The following is a 12,914-nucleotide window of genomic DNA, read 5'->3' on the forward strand; positions in this document are numbered from 1 at the left end:
TGTGACTTTACGTTAGTCTATTTCTTAATGAGTTAAGGAAGTAAAAATAAAATGAATCTTGAAAACATTTCTGATCTTCAGTGACATCAAAAGTAAAAATTAGGCGCTGGTTAAAATTTGTTAAAATTATTTTTAAGGCAATCAATGGTATCAATGCATTATTGAAGTTTTAAGAGTATTTAATGAGCAACCAGATACACATGTAGCTTCAAACACTTGTATATTTGAAATTTAGATACAAAATTTTATATTTGTTTGTTCAAACTTGTTTAAATACATTGTTAAATAATATTGAGTTCAAATACAACAACTCATTTTACATTATGATGTGTTATTTCACATAATACATCGTTACAGCTTAGAATCTATTGGAGAATATCCAGTTGTAAAGATTACTGAGCAGTTGGTTGCGATCACTGTCATTCAGTTACCAGTAATAAGCCTGAAAATGTCAGCCGCAACAACGTAATGTGACTTAGACAAGATTTATGATAAATGGCTCAAGTAAAGTTCCTAGACATTCACATATTTCATAATACTGATGCACAGACACAGCACACACAAAGTAAGTACTAAATCCGCAAAAAAGACCTAATTCTTAAACTGCTGTGGTATTAAGCTGAGGATTGTGGCGCGTCAAATTGTTGAACCAAGAATGTGACAATTAGTGCACTGGCATGCTTTCCCGACTACCCTGGCGTAAACGCACAAAGGTGTACACTCTGAACACTTAGGATATGCAATTTAAAACATTCAAGGGTTCTCATGGTTTTGGAATCCAGTATATGAATTATTCGTGCTATGTATTAAATGTTTGAGTTATTTTCTGATCGATCTAAATTTGAATCAATTTCATCCGTATGTTTCTACATATTGAGTTAACTATAAAAAACTCTTTAATTTCAGTATCGTACCATTGTTTAATTCTGAGGTCGCTGTCACGCTGGTTAGGACACCATAATTATAGTACAGAACAAAGTTTCTTTTCCAATTAATGATAAAGAATAATAAAATTGATGGAGCACTATCTCGAAGCATAACCCAAACAACGAACACCTATCTCAATATGAGCTCTTTGTTTCAGAGGTGCGTTGGTTTCCAAAACTGTTATCTCTTGCCAAATATATCTTTTGGAAGGTTTTCGTTCATGAACAGGACTTGTCATTAAACTTTCTGTAAAGTCTTAGATAATTCTATGTCTGATCATTTGCACAATTATCATGCACAATTATCATAATTGTGCTGGTTATATAAATACTTGATTGTTAATAACAACAAAAAGTATATTTTTGTTTGCCAAGATAAATTATTTAATTAGTCTGACTTTAAAAAGCCCTCAGTTATACCGCTTTTAGTTTGTTTTGACTATTGATGCCTCACGTAATGTAGCCACTGATGCAACGAGATGTCACTTTCAATTTCTTTCGTCTTCTTCAAAAAATGTAAAACCGACAATTTGTTTTCCTTCAGGAAAAGCTTGAATAATCCTTGAGCATTAAATATTATTCCGGAAAACTAGAAACATGAAAAACATTGCCTGGCAAAATAAAATAGATTCTGAGTGTAACCTTCGCTTCTAAAGAAGTCCCTGCAATCAATATACATTTGTATAGCCACACAAAGCTTTAATATACATGTACTAATACCGTACAAGATTAAATCTATTGATACTTTTTACTTTCCTCGTCGCTTGCTATTTAGATTCATTAAATCAATAACGAAAAAAGATTTTGAGATTAATATGGTGTATTTTATTTAAACGAAGGCAGCTGTTTGAACTGATGGTTTTTGTCAAACTGACTGTTGTTAACAATCTAAATCAGAAACGTTCACCTATTCATTTACGCTGCTTGGTCCGAGTTTTTTAGTTTTTACAGTATCAAATAATTTTCCATACAAACCAATTATCTAAGAAAGTTATGGACTTTCTCCTATTTACACCAGCAGAATTAGTCTCCTTTCAAAGTTGGAAATATTTAAAGTAAATATAATAAAATTCTTTTTGGGCAAACGAAAAAACAAACCAAAATGCATCACAGGAATGTTTAGAAAAAGGAACCGTTTGGTTTAGTCCCCCGGATGATTGGGTTTATTCAACCCGCATGTTATGCATCGATTGTAAACACAGCAAACTTCCGAAATGATAGCGAATAAAATGTACACATTTTTCTTTATTTTCCTGAACATTATGACCTTTATTTATAGCAATGTTGAAGTGGTAATACAACCATACCGGTCTCTACGTCAGGGGTGAATTTTAACATGAGGCGAAATAACGCGATTCCCTTTTGTTGTCGCTTGTTTTGTTCACAAATTTTGTACATAATTTTTTTCATTGAAATTTGGCGTAATTGACCGGGAAAATTACTGAAATGTCTATTATTATACACATACGTATAACATCGTTTAAAAGCATATCCAAAATTTTATATAAAATCGGACCAAGCAGCTTTAAAATTATATTATTTTCCTAGTAAATATTTGATTGCTTTCAACATTTGACTACTATGATTATTTAATTAAAACTGTTTTTTAAAGTGGAGCATTATTAACAAAGGTCCAACGAGCTATTATATATAACCCCAAGGAATGTCACTGGGGTAATGAAATAACCTTAATGGTACCGCCTTCGTGTTAAAACTATATGCCATGTGTAAATGAATTATTTACCTACATACATGTACATGTCATATTTCAGTACACTTTGTACCGTTATACAGAGAACCTATTAGTACTGACCACGGCGCGATTCATTCTCAAAATCTAAATAAACTATCTGATCTTGAAATAGACATGCTGACGTTATCATTCAGAATTTTAGTTTAGGTACATATTGTAGTTCTCAATCACATCATCTGCCGCCAAGTTTTATTTTTATGTTATGGCTTTGCACTCGTCAAATTATTATCGCAAGAGTAATTAAAATAATAACAGCATTGCTTGGTTTCTGTTCATAAGAAATTAAACTTATCTGTATTGCTGAAAATCAGTGTTTGAAATTCAAAGGCAGCAAAATGGCAATTTATATTCGATATACAAGTTACAGAGATTCTTAAGCATGATATGATTTTTGTATGGGTAGCATTTTTAACGTGAGCAAATATATCATCACGTGTATAAAGATGCCATAAAGATAGTACTCTTCAATTGCAGTCGCTCCGAACCGTTGAAAAGATCTTATTAAGATACCATACTGTCTTTCTCTCTCCTAACATGTACAGGTAAGTTTAATTTTATCATTTTGCTTTTTGTACAGCTGCAAAATCTAGTATATCAAGTATGAGGGAGAAAATATTAAAAGTCAGCCAAAAAATGATAAAAAATGGTTTCTTTAACTAATCATATACCCCGCAAACATAGGAATAACCTTGTTCGTCCGTTTGTCTGTTTGTGCAAACGTGTCTTTTTTACCTTTTTACGGAAAAAATTAGAAGTTTTTACTTCACACAAAGAACGTTTATTACGTGAAGATGTGACGTGATTTTGAAATAAGGTCATTTGAGCAAGTTCAAGGTCACTGGAAGGAAAGGTACATAATTCTCTATTGTTTTCTTATGGAGAAACATTGAACGTTCTTACTTCGCAAAATGAATGCTTACATCTGAGGGTTGTCATGATTTTAACCCAATGTCATTTGAGCAAGTTTAAGATTATTGGCTAGAAAAAGTTCATAATTCGTGTCTAGTCAATAATTTTCTTTTGAGAAACATTGGACGCTCTTACATCACATAAAGATTGGTTTTGACCTGTGGGTGTATCATGAATTTGGCTCAAGGTCCTTTGGGCAAGTTCAAGGTTACTGGAAGGAATAGTGAAAAGTTTGTGTCTGGTTCATATTTTCCTTATTGTGACACATTGAAAGTTCTTACTTTACAAAAATCTTGCATGTAACTCGAAGTTGTGTCATGATTTTGACCCAAGATTATTTGAGTAAGTTTAAGATCATTGACAAAAAAAGTTTATAATTTTGTCCTGTCTATAACTTCCTTAAGGAGAACCGTTGTATGTTCTTATTTCACATAAAGATTGCTTATGACCGGAGGGTGTGTCAAGAATTTGACCCAGGTTCGGTTGTGCAATTTCAAGGTCATTGTTAAAAAATGAATATAACCTGTCTAGGCTATATTTGTAATGGAAAATGATTAGAAGCTAAAATTTGAAACAAAGATCTTATATCTTATAGTAACATTGAACTTGCAAAAATTACCCAAGCTCAGTTCCTGGAAATGAGCTTGGGTAATTTTTGCAAGTTCAAGGTCACTATAAGAAAATGTTGCGTCCATTACTTGAGACTCAATAGAGTGAGTTATTATATTTTTTAGCGGGGGTATCATTTGTGAGCTTGCTCACTATAATATCTCAAGTTTTAATTTGACTCCTCGTAACTATTTCATCTGAACCGATACATTTGACGTTCGTTGATACATTTGGCATATTTATAAATTTTTTTTCAATAATAAGTCAACATTTTGTGAGATAAAATACACCGTCTTCTCCAATTTCTAGTATTACACACCTCGTAGATCAATTTTTACCCAATTTATTGATGGTTTACTTATATGTACTTGTTTACGCGTCGAAAAAATTTAGCAATAAAAAGATGAAATCATGAAACTGTGGATGCACCCTCAAATACATAACTGAGAGGGACTAAGCATGATTACGTTTTGCCTCAGGGATTCTGTTTGTAGACGTGACAGTAAGCCAGTGGTACAAGTATTCGGCTTTTCTTTGATCTGGTTGAATATAAGCTGATTTTTCTTTATGGACAATTTTAATTCACAGTCATCATAGCTGAATGTCAAAGGACATTTCCTCTTCTGGTTTCCTCGTTTCGTTCGGAAGTTAGTTATCTTCAGGAAAAGAAACACTATAAAAACACATACTTTGCCGTTTGTACCAGCCAGACAAATGTCGAATTGCCGAGCAAGGTGGCATTTGGTACAATCTCGTTTGTGTTTTATTTACGTTATAAAAGGTACGTAAATTGTCACTCACTCATATTTTTTTTTATATTATGACAAAAATTATAACTTGAAATCTTTCTGAAACTATTGGTCAATATCTATTGTAATTTAATATCAAAAGATTAATTATAAACGCTTAACCTTGATGCATGCATGCTAGCGCCCCTAGCTAAGGTAATGTAATATAGTCTTACAAATGAAAACAATCAATGAAATGAAAACTGTTTGACACAGAAATAGACTTAATTATAACGGCATTGATTAATGAACATGAGGTTAACAATAAAACACAGTTGTTGAAGAACGGATGTGAAAGATTTTCCTGAATAAATACCTGATGGAGGTTGTTTAAAGCATCAATAACTCTGTATTGAAACCCTCTCACATCATAAAAACCAGGCGTTGAGGTAATGTTTCGCTATTGTTCAAATGGACATTTGAAATTGTTATGTGTACAGAACTTAAGATGTTGATCAACGCTGGGCTTTTTCTGTATAATTCAGTTTACTGAGATTTGTGTGGAATCGGGTCCTTGCTGATTATGTATTGAGCTTTGAAGCTTTTTAGATTTTCAGTAACAATAAAGAATACTCTATCACTCTTGACACTCGCTGCTTTTTAGTTTGTCCCAGTTGTACATTTAGCCACTTGATAACCGGTTGCTTCCATTTAGTTCTGGTTTCCACAATGCACAATGACATCAGAAAACAGATTCTAAAGATCAGAAAAGTTATTACTTAGTTATGTTATGTATCAAGGGTATCGTCCTCAATAAAGGATATTTGATACGGTAGTTGATAACATATTTCCCAAACAGTATAGGTTATATCCTTAATTATTGAAAACATTTCACATGTGTGAGTATCATGTGTAATACTCACAAGATTAATTATAAACGCTTAACCTTGATTAAATATTAAACTGCTTAGTAAAACTTTTAGTGTGATTAAGCAATTCAGCATAGAAATTTCTAATAAAAAAATAATGGTCGTCTTCGGCGCTGATTTTCTGGAACTACATACTGTACTGGGTAAATTTCAACCTAACAGAGCATCCTTATTTAGATGAGAGGCTTTTCAATGATCGAGGCGTGCAATCTTTCAAAGGGAAATACTAATAATGAAAAAAGGATTGGGGCGTTTTTCCCCGGAACTAACTAGTTTTGTAAATTCCAGATAATTTCAAAGATGACCTCGGGTAAAAGAGGGGCCGAAATGGAAGCTCAAAGTTGAACTTAACCTATCTGAGTTATTTTTTATAGTCACAGTAAGTAATATTATATTGTGATAATAATACAAATTAAGTTTTATTCCTTCCATTAACTCTCGGGGCCAGGAACCTCATTTGGAAACTCACTAGTATAGAATAAAGACGTACATTTTCAAGAATACGAGGGCTATAATTAGATGCATTTTGAAGACAGATATCTTATCTAAAGATAATAGTAATACAAAGTAAATAATATGTTTTGTCATACGCATTGTCTTTCACGATTGTGCAAGTGGGCATTGTCATTACAATGTCTTTAACTGTGGTGTCAGATAGAGGGAAGTAGAGAGAAAGAATAGACGGGAGGATTCTTGTACCACGCCTCTAAACAATTGGAAATGTCTGCGTCTGATCAGCACACTTGTTGAAAAGCGATAAATGTCATTTATTTGAGTGCATGAAATATCTAAAAATACGAATGAATTAACTTACTTTGAGTTAATAAGAACATGGCAATTTAACTTGTCCCCCACGCCGTGCATCATATCTAAGTCTGATAAAGGTGAATTACAGTTAAAGTTGCGGAGAGATAATTATAGATGAAATGAACGGTAACATGAAAAAAAAAAAAGATCGCGATGAACAAGTGGAAACAGTAATGTAATCATATAATTGGATACATAAATATTTTTGGTAAGTGATTCGAACGGCATCATTCCCTGATTTATACCTTTTGGCAGAAAATGATGCTAGATTTTTGGTCAAACAATCGAGCGTAATTTGATTTCAATTTTCTCGATCACGTGTGCGGGCCAAGATTTCACTATTCCTGCGTTATCAATCACGTATCTCGATATTGGTTTGGAACACTTATTGAATTTTAGTTATCATGGACCACATTTAGTATTTAAGGGTCCCCGCTTGCCTCGGCAGGATAAGTACAAATTGATTTGCTATCGACAGAGGAGACGATATCAGAAAACGAATGGTAATTGAGATTCAGATTAGACTTCAATTTTCACCGCTGCCTGTGAGGCGGGTGAAATGATAATTTTCTAAGGTCACGTAAGACGATGGAGATAGCTAATTGGAATTATGTCTTGGTTGGAGTCTCAGTTTTTATTTCATTAATGTTCGCACTCGTACCCAAAGGACACAACTTTTTTAAACTAAAGGGGTTACACAATCAAAATATTAAATCCAAACTTTCAGCAAAACTGATTAATGCATAAAGTAATGCATCTTGTTTATTTAACCGACCAATAACCTGTCGGATAGCAAGCTGAATTGTTGTCCATGGTTAAGATTAAAAACTCTCTCAGATATTGGGATATTGAACAAAAATTAACTTAGGGCTGCTACAAAATAAAATCATTGATGTATTGAACATTGTGACCAGTTCAACCTTTCAGTCTTTGTATGCAACAAGTTCAATATTTGACGTCTGAAAGCTTTGAAGGTATTGTCGATTTCAACTTGTGTGTACCAGATATAAGAAGTTCAGTTGTTGATGTTTTAAATGTTTTGTTGGGTAAAACCTCAGCAAAAACCAACTGAAACCAAAAAGGTGTGTAATAATTTACACGTTTAAAGTATATTGTATGCAGACACCATCAATGCATTGCTAAAACATCTGAATTTAGAAGCTCAAATGAAAAATGCTAATGAAGCACAATTTGTACTTCAGTACGCATAAACCGTACGCAACGTAAGTAAAAGTTCAATTTAACACTAAATAACGCATAACTTAACTACACTCGACCTATATTTATTGATGCTTAAAATACTTTGCTAAAACCAATTAATTTATTAACATGTACAGTAACCGGAGAGTTCCGGGTTCTCGTGCAGGTTCATTGCAATAATGCTGTTTATTCGATGATTAATGATTTGGAAAAGTTAAGAGCAATCAGTGTGTCCACTGATCAAAACTAAGATATCAGTAAGTTGTAGTTATCTTGATGTCCACTGATCCACTGACCGAAACTAGGATACCGGTAAGGTGTAGTTCTTTAGGTGTCAACTGACCGAAACTAAGATACCGGTAAGGTGTAGTTCATTAGGTGTCAACTGACCGAAACTAAGATACCGGTAAGGTGTAGTTCTTTAGGTGTCAACTGATCGAAACTAAGATATCAGTAAGGTTCTTGGTGTACCGATTGATGTCAAACAACTACTCACAGCTCTATTATCTGATGATCAAATCACAGGTAGGGAGCAACCACCGTGTACCGAACTAATTATTTTGACGTCCAGCTACCTGTATAAACTGCTCGTAATCGATCATATACTAATGAACATCATCAGACTTAATTAAGACTGTCTTTAGGAATCCGTGTTCATCCAGCAAGAGTGTACTGGCTTTGGTTCATTTGGCGCTAGCATCTTTGACCAATTGATTAGTGTTTCTCAAGAATTTATGGGAGAAGTGTAGGGTCCAGCACGGAAAGGCGGTCAATAGCGAAAAGAGTGTGCTCTGTATTATAGCACATTACATTCTGAGGAAAAAAAGCATACGTCATGTAGATTTATAGCCTCATGAAAAATAATAAGAAAAAACGATATATTGGTTTTTCCTCTTGAGTATCTAAAGAAACGCGTTGAAGCGTAAAATTGGAGTTATTTCAGCGTAGCATGTCCGCTCGATGCAATCGCCAATCCCCATTAGGTTGTGAAGCTTCAAAAATGATGTCTGCCATTGATTGGTGCTATAAGCTATTGTTTTTCTAGCTGAACATTCTAGTCGTTATTTTAAATATAGTGAATATTGATCATATGAAAAACTAGACGTATAATGAATACAATATTACTGTATTTTTGGGTAATATACCAACTCCAACCAAATATCAAGACACTAGTCCTAAGATTATTACCATACTTAGAAGACATCAGAGGATACAGATGGATGATAAGAGTTAAGTTCCATTAAGGCCACGTTTATACATATTATTCCCGTGAATCTATTTCCAAAACATGCTAATAAGTCCAGTGAAGTCGCTATTTACGTGTAGCAACACGTAAACCATTACATAAGCATCCACATAGTAACGACAGCAACACAGGTTTGGGTTAATGTCCTGTTGTTAATAACTCTGTGATAGTTAATGGCAAATTTATATGAATTCCATGAAGTCAAAGTCGGAATTAACGGGTGGCGATTCGCTTTGTGTGACGTTGTCGCCGGAAATTATATCTGGGGTTAGGAACTCTTTTCTGTATGAAATACGGCAATACCTAGACAACAGTCAAATTTTAAAGATAATGGCTGCATTTCAATGAATAATAGTATTAATTGACTGCTCAAGGATAATACCATCTTACGTTACTTACGTAAATGCAAGTCAGAGAAAGTTTAGGAATGTTGGAATTTAACCTTTAGGAGTATATGTTGTAAGTGCTGAGGTTAAACTTTGCCTAGATGTCTCACATTGATTAAGAGGGTAGAAGATTTGCTATAGCAACTTATTAGTAAGTAATAATCTATCTTTGATGTAATTATCATTAATAGAACTGCATTGAAGAAATTTTATAATTTTCAAAAGAGAATCACTGCATTAGTGTATGGACCTTTTGTTGATTTTATATATATATATATATATATATATATATATATATATATATATATATATATATATATATATATATATATATATATATATATATATATACACAGTAAAACACGCTTATAACGAAGTCCCAGGGACGGACAATCTTACTTCGTTATAAGCGTAATTCGTTATATCCGTCAAGTTTACAACATGAAATACAGACTTGGGGAATGAAATTCACTTCGCTGTAAGCGTCAATTCATTATAAGCGTGTTCGCTATAACCGTGTTTTACTGTATATATATAAAATATATTTACTGATGTGCAATACCATACCTTGCAATACATACAGTGCCATAGCCCCTTTACGATGGGTCTCATATATGCATTTTCATTTAGTTTCATTCTGGAGAGGAAAAAAAATATAATATTGTAATGACGACCACCTTCCTGCCTTCAAAAAGGACTATGAAACCTACTGGCGTGCGACCAGTTCTCGCCAGTGCATTGTTACGCCATTTTTCGTATATTATTTTATGTGTTGATAAAATGACGTAACAATGCACTGGCGAGAAATGGTACTCGGCAAGAACTGGTCGCACGCCAGTATAATTTTAGCGAAAAACTAAGATCATTATAGAGTGCATGTCCTAATAATGAAAAGGGACAAGAAAATGGTTTAAAATAATTTTCCCATATATATTAACTTTCAAGATAGGTTTTATTTGTTTATGTTTTTCATAGATAAACTAAAACTAGGCGGCTATACTCTGTCCCAAGAAATCCTCGATTCACATTTTGCTTAATTGCTCGATATTTATAAATACCTCAGGATTCAAACGATGTTCATTCAAAAGTATGAAAAATTTTCAAGATTTCTCAGTAGAAACGCCCCCTGTTTCTTAATCAGGTTTCAATACAATGCTAAAAAATGTGATGTCTACGGGGATTTTGTACTGCAGCTTGCCCGGATAAAAACGTTGAAAAATTGCGTGATGTATCCCGAATGGAGAAAAATGTAAACATTCCCCATTATAAATCTCCGTAAGGAATCTGTTTTGTTCCTGTGAATTTTTCCGAGTGAAAGATGATAATGTGTCAATGAAATTATCTTGGAAATTACCCCTTTAAACCATTTCAATTGCACTTCTTTCACATGTATGTGTATTTTTATTAAAAATCGTCCAAATGTGCAGCATAAATATCTTGGGACAGACTATAGTAGATATGTTTTATCAAAACAACCTCCCATTCTCCATCCCCGGTGGCAGACAGAAACTCTACCTGTAGGCATTTAAACAAAAATCATGAAAGAGAACAACTATATAAGATTAAAGCTTAAAAATTTTACTTACTTCTGTTTGTAACTTTTCTAAAGTAGAGAGGCACAATCTGGTATTTATACCAAAATCATTTTACATGTACTGTTTATCAGTGATTTTGGATAACCAATTAATATGTTACTATTTATGAGTCTGTTTATGTACTTAAAGACTTCAAAAACTGTTTTTGTTTCAATAAATAAAAATACTTGAATAGGTTTTTTTTTATCATACAACTTCTTAATTACATATATATTTAATGATTAATAAATACATTATGAAAAAGCGAGGGAATAAACTCAATTAAAGCAATATGAGCCGCATTTTCATGTCGAAATTTTTATTTTACGAAAATGTTATTTTCTACTAAAATGAAAAAAGATATCATGGTTTTTATATATCTATTAGCCATATTTTTGTGGGAAAAGCCGTTCAGAAGCCTTAAATTGAGCAAAGTCGAATTATTGTCATATACAAAATTTGATCTGCTATATATATTCCTTAGAAGTGAAATATGTCTTCTGACAAACATTGTTGGTTTTTTTTTCAAATCTTGTTTATCATAAAAGTTTAAGTTACATGCAGATTTATCATACTAACAGGTTATTGCAGCAAAATAAAATTCTGAAAAATACAGCTCATATTGCTTTAACTCTCAGAGTATCTTTACTTTGATAAACAGCTTCATTCTTTCTCATTTCTAAACACACAAGTATGTGAATTATCTCATTTCTTTCATTGAAATTCCTGAGCAGAATAAAATAACAAGACAAATATACCCCCTTCCCAGCCATAACACTTACTTTACATGTAGGTGGCATGAAATATTATAAAAGATGACAGCTTAATGTTTTTTTCTAAATATGCAGTCAGTTTTCATTACGTGTCAGTAGACCTTCTTTAAACATTTTCTATACATTAACATTCAAATACCATGCTTTTAGCCACACCATGCATTAAGAATCCCAACCCTATACACTATAATTATGAGTGTTTTGGCCCCGCCCTACATTCAGAACCCCTACCTCGGGGGACATGAAATTAAGAAAATTTGATAGAGGACTCCCTGGTCTACAAAATTATGAATTCAGCTTTCCCTAAATGTGTGTGGAAGTAGAGAATATAATTTTTAAACATTATATGCATTAACACCTTACATCCATTGTCTAGGGGACATAAATTTAACAATTTTAACAGAGGACTTTCTGGTAAACATAATAAATAAGTCAGTCTTTCTTTCAGATGTGTGAGAGTAGAGAAGATTTTTACACATTATATGCATTAACACTGTATGGCCATATTGCCCCCTCCCCCCACAGCCTGAACCCCTGACCCAGGGGCCATGAATTTCACAATTTAGGTAGAGGACTTTGTGGACATCATAACCATGCATTTAGTTTTTTTCCAACATGTGTGGGAGTAAAGAAGAAGGTTTTCTAAGGTTTAATACATTTTCACCATATGGCCACATTGACCCCGCCCTAGGGCTTACATTGTAAACCCCTGTCCCAGGGGTAATGAATTTCACAATTAAGGTAGAAGACTTCATGAACATCAATACTATGCATTAGGTTTTAACAAATATATATGAGAGTATAGAAGATTTTCTAAGATCTAATAGATTTTTAGCTCACCTGAGCTGAAAGCTCAAGTGAGCTATTCTGATCACATTTTGTCTGTCGTCCGTCTGTCCGTCCGTAAACTTTTCACAATTTCAACATCTTCTCAAGAACTACTAGGCCAATTTCAACCAAACTTGGCACAAATCATCCTTAGGCAAAGGGGATTCAAAGTTGTGAAAATTAAGTGCCACATCCGTTTTCAAGGGGAGATAATTAGAAATTAATGAAAAATTTCGAGAAATTTTC

General features: G+C 33.3%; 1 protein-coding gene across 1 annotated transcript in view; it reads left to right on the forward strand.

Moving 5' to 3' along the window:
• Window positions 1-12,914, forward strand: part of LOC128190636 (G-protein coupled receptor dmsr-1-like) — a 38,477-nt gene that overhangs the window by 11,855 nt on the left and 13,708 nt on the right. The window contains exon 3 of the mRNA XM_052862754.1: window positions 3,154-3,221. The gene's annotated coding sequence lies outside the window, so the exon portion shown is untranslated. The remainder of the gene's footprint in view (window positions 1-3,153; window positions 3,222-12,914) is intronic.

This window comes from Crassostrea angulata, chromosome 6 (genome assembly GCF_025612915.1).
Source record: "Crassostrea angulata isolate pt1a10 chromosome 6, ASM2561291v2, whole genome shotgun sequence".
In the NCBI taxonomy this organism is placed as follows: domain Eukaryota; kingdom Metazoa; phylum Mollusca; class Bivalvia; order Ostreida; family Ostreidae; genus Magallana; species Magallana angulata.